Genomic DNA, 7623 nt, shown 5'->3' on the forward strand with positions numbered 1-7623 from the left:
CAACGTGCATCCCAAATGCCACCATGTGCACAGACGCGGGCGGAGTTCCTTCTCATTTAATGAATGAGCCAGAGCAGTGGTTCTCAACCTTCCGCATGCAGCGACCCTTTCACCCAGTCCCTCATGTTGTGGTGACCACCCCTAGCATAAAATTATTTTGGTTACTACCTATCATTTTGCTACTGTTATGAATTGGGTGACCCCTGTGAAAGGGTCGTTCGACCCCCCAAAGGGGTCACGACCCACAGGTTGAGAACCGCTGCTCTAAATTGTTAGATCCAGAGGCTCTGTCAGATTTCAGTTCTGTTTTTCTTGGCTAAATTCTTTCTCATGTGATGGCGTGCTCTTTCATCAGAGAACTTGAATGTCCAGCTGATTCTTTTTGTTTGTGGAAGAGAATTAAAAGGTAATGTCATTCTTTTCCCTTAAACAACAAAACTGGTGAAGATTTACAGAGCAGATCATTAGTTTTATATTCAACGAAGAACACAGTTTCCACACATCCATTACAATCCCTTCAGTGTACCACCTCCTGTTTCGCTGTCTCCCTGCGCTTCCTATTTCCATCTGTCCTTCCCTAAGCTCTGAACTTTGTCCTCGGGTGGAGGTTGCACTCTGATCTTAAAGGATTGGTGATTCTATCACAGGGGTGAGTCCCATTCCCATTCTAAAGGATGACTGAGGGGCCCCACCTGCCGCTCCCTGACCACAGTACACATGGTCTCACTTATGATTTTGAGTTCTGTTCTAGTGCAGTTGGTGGTGGTAGCCAGGCATCATATCTAGTGCTTCGGGTCTCATGGCTGTGGTGGCTGATGTTTGTACGGTCCATTAGTTCAATAGACTAATTGTTTCCATGTGGCCTTTGATTTTCATCACTCTTCTTTCTTCCAGACTAGGAAGACCATTGATTGCATATTTCATAGCTGTTCACAAGCTTTAAAGACCCCAGTCACTCCTCACCTGAGTAGAATACAGAACATTGTCTTTGTGGACTATGTTGTATCAATGGACCCTGGTGTCCCTATATCTTATGACCCTGACCCCCCACCCTGGCCCAGCAATTCATTTCCACTAGGAGGTTCATTCTAAGGAATCACAACCGTGCCTCCTATATGCTCCACCACATTCATGTGGGGTGAAATAAAATTTCTTAATGCCGTTCTTCTATCCATTCCTCCCACCAAATGATTAGATAGGACTCTGCAAATAGGGTGTGAAACACTAAAGGAAGGATTGGCCCGTTTGGGTTGCCATGTCCCTGAGCAATCCCAGAAGCAGAACAGAAGAGAATCCTGAGACCACCAAGGAAGAAAGGTCACCACCGGAGCATGTTCCAGATCCCTACCTAGAGTGTCAGTCACCAGAGGTTGTAGCATGGAGGCCATGGAGCACTGAAAGGAGCCACACTAGAACAGACGAGGGGGCTGTGCTGCTCAGACTGCGAGATAGTGAGGGGGCACTGCAGGCGGGCTTCCTAACACACACAGGCAGAGGCCAAAGGACCATGTGGCCAAAAGGCAGAAAAGCAGAAATGGACTTGGTTGCTTGCTAAGGAGAGGTGTTGCAGTAAACCAAACCCTGTATCCTGGATGAGTTCTGATCATGATTTGAGATAACCGATTAACTTCCCTAATATACTTCCATAATTGTGAATATTGTCTGTTGAGTTCTGTGTGGCCAGTGCAACGGCTATTGAATCCAGCTGAGACATGGAGTGTTGTGTGAGGAATGGCTGGTGTCAGAACAGGAGGATGACGGGTGGAGACCTGTCTGACCTCTGCCTCACGGCTGGTTTGGAATTGGATTCTGCTTCTTCCTTGCTTAGCCAGAGGGCAGATGGCCCATTCCTCACCATTTTTGCAAAGGTACAAATGAAATATACATACTCACAGGTATACTCCCACTCTCCCTGCCACACGTGTTGAGTCTGCATGTCTATATACTACTATAGGGTTGTTTAACGAACCTTGAAGCCCCTCACATTAGCATCTGTGGATGCTCCACACTGTATCTCTAGAGAGAAACTACCTTTCACCTATATTTGGTTACTCAATGATACAGTCAATATAAGGAAGGCAAGAAAAATGATTTGATTCTTACCAGTATCTATTTCAAAAAACTAGTAATCCCCTACTGGTGACTTTTTTCCCTTTATCTTACAAAGTGTCATAATGAACCTGTGGCTTTAAACATGTATTTTAATCTATTTGCAATGATTATTTTCACTGATGCGAAATGTGTCCCATGTTTGGCGAGAAAATATTTCCATTTTATGAAAGAAAAGTAAATCATAAGCTCATACTGATACTTTCAATCAAAAATTAAGATTACAGGTTTTAATTTAATTCTTGTGATTTAACATTTGTGTATTTTTATTCTGTAAATCTTTGTTCCTAGTGACATTAACTTCATTACTTGGTATTACCCTAATATTTACTTATCATTTTCATTTACACACAGTTTGAAATAGCAATAAAGCTGAGATTATGTCTTAGAAATTATCCCAAATATCAAGTAATATAATTAAAAAATCACTTTAAATAATTCTCTGTGTTGTAATGCCACCAACTCAGTAATAGCCTTGGATCCACTTGTTTTGGTGTGATTTTAATGTTTAGAGATTAGTTATGTTCCCTTAGGGCTCTGGTAGTGCAGTGGTTAAGCATTCAGCTACCAAACAACAGATGCATTGTTCGAATGCACCAGCCACTCCACTGGAAAACGATGCAGTCGTCTGCTTCCATGAAGATTACAGCCTTGGAATTCCAAGCCCTGTGAGGCAGTTCCACCCTCTCTTACGGGGCTGCTGGGAGTTGGAATTAACTGGATTACAACAGGTTTGGGGTTTGCTTTATGTTCCACCACAGCTATTTAATTTGGCTTAAGAACTGGCTAAATCTTTACAAGATTCTAAAGTAAAAACTACAGAACAAGGTGCATCTAGAATTATATAACTTTCATTCCTATGCCCTTCTTCTTCTCCCAATAAGAAACTTTCTTGTATATCTTTCTGTTTTAAAAAATATAATACAGCCACTGCGTCAATACATTTCAAGGACAGTTTTTCCTTGTTTTTGTTGACCCTCTACTCAAAGGAAGCAAGACAAAGTCTCACCATCCTCGCTTCCAAGAAGCATTCTGGTTGTTAACCTACAATCTTTGAATATATATATTTTCCAACTTCATTGGTTAGGTCATCTGGCCACCAGCTAAAATCTATCAATAATAAAGGACAGAAATAATTGCCAGTATGATAACTTAGGGAAATTTTTATATATTTGAAATTACTATGAATCACTAAAAATTATGTTTTATCTTTTAAAACTAACAAAGGGTTAAGTCTGAAGAGAGGACAGGTGGCAGTATTTTTCTACCAAGAAGGTTAATTAGTGGTTATAATTATTTTACGAGTTGTGATGGCGCTGTCAGGAAAGAGCTATACTAAGTGCAAGATTGAAGGTTCAAACCCACCAACCGTTTTCTAAGAGAAAGAGGAGGCGATGTACTCCCATGAAAACGCACAACTTCAGAAATCCAATACACAATTGCTCTGAGTCAGAATCAACTTGATGGCAGTGGATGGATAGTCACCATGGCTACTTCTCATTTGCGGAAATTTAATGACTACCTTTCTCCTTTAAATGGTCAAATTTAGACTCTCAAAGGCTGGTAACGGGAGAAGAATCTCCAGATAGATAAAGATTTTCAAAAGCTTTTTCAGAAGTATAACTCTGTTTCTAAATAATAATTTAGATGGAACGCTAACATGTAACAAATAAAAGCAGTATTATTATATACTTTCCAGGTTCAAATTCATAGTAAACTTTATATGAAGTAAATGAATGCTAAAAATGAAACAATTGATGAACATGAATTTTTATTTTTAAAGTTAGGGATTATACATGGTAGCTGCAATCTAATGTGAAGTCTCAAATCTGTAAAAGCATTAAATCTTTATATTATTGATAATTTCAGAAAAATCCATATAATGAATAACAACATAATGATTCCCTATGGTAGTCATTCTCAGCTCCAACCATTATCCAAATGTGGTCCGTCATTGTTTTTCCATACACTTCCATACTACGCTGTCCAAACCCTCACTCTCATGAAAAAATTATCTGCAAGCAATCCAAAATATATAATTATTGTACCACTAAATATTTTAGTACGTGAAACTAAAAGATAAGGAATCTATGTTACACACATAAACACATGATTATCATATCAAAAATATTAACAATTCCAGTATTATCTGAAAATCTTTCTAGGATTTCTAAGAACTGTTAACTGTTCTATCCCCATCTGGCTCTTCCGCATGGAGAAGAAATACACAAAAGAAAACATTGTTTGTAAGACATAATGATGGGCCGACATCAGTCTTCTTTTCCAGAGAGCAGCCTGTCTAGATCCAGTTATTGCTTGTCTTGAAGGGTAAAACCCAAGAGCGAAGCACTGAAAGTACAAAATTATTCCTTCTCCTAAAGAGCTCAGGTGTTTTCCTACTCTTAATTTCCTCTCTGAGGAGGATCAATGTTTTCCCTAAGGATGAATATGAGGAGTGAACACCCTTCCATGAGAAAAAGATCCACACATTCAATTTTCTTATCGAGAATATAGCTTTCCCCTAGGGCTTCAACACTTTACATCGGAACCCAAAGCAAAAACCTTTCTAGCTACTTAACACAGGAGCCCAAGTTGGGGTAGTGGGCTGCTAAGCACAAGGTCAACAGTTCGAAACCAGCGGTTGCTCTGTGGGAGAAAAATTAAGTGTTGTATTCCTGTACACAATTGGTCTCAGGAACTCACAGGGGCGGTTCTATCCGTAGGGTGGCCATGAGTTGGAACTGGCTGGGTGACAATTTTGAGTCTGGAGCATCTAACACATGTTATATGCATAGTGGTGGCCACTTTGTTACACAAACACTTAAAGATCACAGTTAACCAATAACAGAAATTTCCAATCAGAAGTTATTCATTTCCTTATTGCTAAGGAGGAAAGACGGTAAAAACATCTAAAGTGCCAAAGAACTTTAACTGGGCTGATCTGAACAATAAATGAGAAATGCTTTATAAGATATAAGAGGACAATACAAAAAGTAGATGCTGTTAGCTGATGTTATCATTGGGGCTCTTCTGCCAATGGCTGTGAGACCTTGGTGAGTTATTTAACAAGCTAAGTGGTTATTTTCTTTTTCTGATTTGAGAATTCAACGAGACAATGTACACTAAAAAAGAAAAACCAAAACTGTTACATTTATATCATGCACTGAAAAGATGTCATTTTTGTGGCATTCTAGCCAAAATGAATAACTACCTCATTCAATTGTGAAAAGACATCAAAGAACTGAAACTGAAGGGCAGTCTACAAAACAGCTGACCAGTTTGTTTCCAAGAGACAAGGAAAGGCAGGGACTGGGAAGCACTAAGGATAAATTTAAAAAACTGAACGGAATATGAGATTCTGGGCAGGATCCTGGAAATTGATGAAATCCGAGTAAGATTTAGTTGAGGTAATAATATTGAGACTATGAAGATTTCCTGTTCTTGACACAAGTGCCACGGTGATGTAAGATAGTAAACTGCGGAAGCCAGAGGAGGGCCGTAAGGAAACTCCTTGGACTATTTTAGCAACTTTTCTGTAACTCTAACAATAACTCAAAATTCAAAGGTAAGTCTTAGTTCATAGTAAGCATTCAATATGACAGATAATACTTCGATCATCATTATTATATTATACTATTATAAGTGATTGCTAGAACCCTGGAAGCACTGTCAAGTACTGCTAAACATGAGGTTAGCAGTTCAAATCAATCAGTGGCTCTAGGAGACAAAGCTGAAATGTCTGTTCCATAAAGATTTACTGAGCCTTGGAAACACTGTATAGGGTTGACTCAATAGCAGTGGGATTTATAGGCCACTGCACCCTGTACTTAGTTCCAAATCAATCTTCGATTTCTCCCCCAGCTACAGGTAGCATATATCCGAAGTTACTCAAATGCTACTGCATTCACGAAATGCAAACCCAAACAAACAAAAAACCCCAGAAACTCAGTCTTTTCTTAATATGTCTCCGACGATGTGTAAAATTCCATATAACTAACTGCAGTGACTAGAAATGACTTGCTATGGCTCTTCTATCCATAATCTTTATAATTTCTACCAAAAGGATAGGTAAGGACACAGATTTTTAAAAATTATTAGTCCTCTTTCTTTTTTTTCTTTTTTTTTAAAAAGGAAGACATGATGTTCCACAAGATCTACATCCAGAAGCATGACAATGTCAGGTAGGGTGGCCATGGGAGGGGCCAGGAGGGGTGCAGGGACTGGGCATCTTTACAGGTACATGGCTCCTCCATCCTCTTGTCACCCCCAGCATCCTGTTTGCCGACATCGAAGGCTTCACCAGTCTGGCCTCCCAGTGCACTGCACAGGAGCTGGTCATGACCCTGAATGAGCTTTTTGCATGCTTCGACAAGCTTGCAGCGGTGAGGGTGCCGGGACTGACAGGAGTCTGCAGGGAAGCGGGTGGGCTAGGCAGCCTGGGGGAGGGGGCAAGACCAGAGGTGGTCCCTCCCTCCAACTCTCATCCCCACTCAGGAAAACCACTGCCTGAGGATCAAGATCTTGGGAGACTGCTACTACTGCGTGTCAGGGCTGCCAGAGGCCCGGGCTGACCATGCCCACTGCTGCGTGGAGATGGGGGTGGACATGATCGAGGCCATCTCGTAAGCAGCACCCCACTGCCAGGCTTCCTGCACTGTGGGGGCCCTGGGCTCCTGCACCCCTCTTTCTAATATGATAGGTGAAACTGGCATTAATTTTAGTTTGACGCTGTATTTTTTTAAAAACATGGAAGGCTTCACAAATGTCCGTGTCATCCTTGTGCAGGGACCATGCTAATCTTCTCTGTATCGTTCCAATTTTAGTATATGTGCTGCCGAAGCGAGCACTCACGCTGCATTTATTTGTTGACTATTCAAAGTGACCCTTCTGATCATACTATGTGAACACTTGTACTGTTTTTAAATGCTCTGTTGTTACTGTTACTGTTATTAGTGTAGGGCACTAACATGAGGGCAGTAGGCAGTTTTGCCATCCACTGGGTAGAAAGTGAGCCACCTGAGGAGGAGAAAATCCCACAACCATCAAGCAACCAGTGGAGTACACCTGAACTCCCTGGATGGAGAGGCAGTAGCAGTCAAGGTGGCAGCGTCCAGAGTGTAGCACAGAGCAGAGGTTTTCCCAGTGCACAGAGCAGGTAAAGCCAAGTACCTTTGAGCACTGGCAGGATTATAACACTTATTCAAGCAAGACAGAGGTCACAAGGCTAACGTGACAGAGAGGTCAAGGGCCAGAGAGTAAAAGAGAGTGAGATGCCTGAAGGCATGGCTGGGGAGAGGTACTGCAAAAAAAGAACATTAACATTTCTGATCCTGACTTGTAAGATTTTAACTTCCTTAATAAACCCCATTATCATATTGTCTATACATCTGTGTTAGACAGGGTTCTCTATTGAGATAAAACCAAACTGCTGATAATTTAATATATTTATTTATAAAGATAATTAGATATATAACAAGAAATGAACTGTTAAATCAGATAAATATATAATACAAG

General features: G+C 40.7%; 1 protein-coding gene and 1 non-coding gene across 4 annotated transcripts in view; both read right to left on the minus strand.

The window, feature by feature from the left end:
* The window catches only part of ELF1 (E74 like ETS transcription factor 1), a 104310-nt gene that overhangs the window by 29698 nt on the left and 66989 nt on the right, over window positions 1–7623 (minus strand). The window lies entirely within an intron of this gene.
* On the minus strand, window positions 6850–6956 carry LOC115868527. Its single transcript, XR_004045649.1, has one exon. It is a non-coding gene; the product is annotated as a U6 spliceosomal RNA (small nuclear RNA).

The sequence above is a fragment of the Echinops telfairi genome, unplaced genomic scaffold (assembly GCF_000313985.2).
Source record: "Echinops telfairi isolate 266 unplaced genomic scaffold, ASM31398v2 ScPeMD7_11;HRSCAF=52, whole genome shotgun sequence".
Classification (NCBI taxonomy): Eukaryota; Metazoa; Chordata; class Mammalia; order Afrosoricida; family Tenrecidae; genus Echinops; species Echinops telfairi.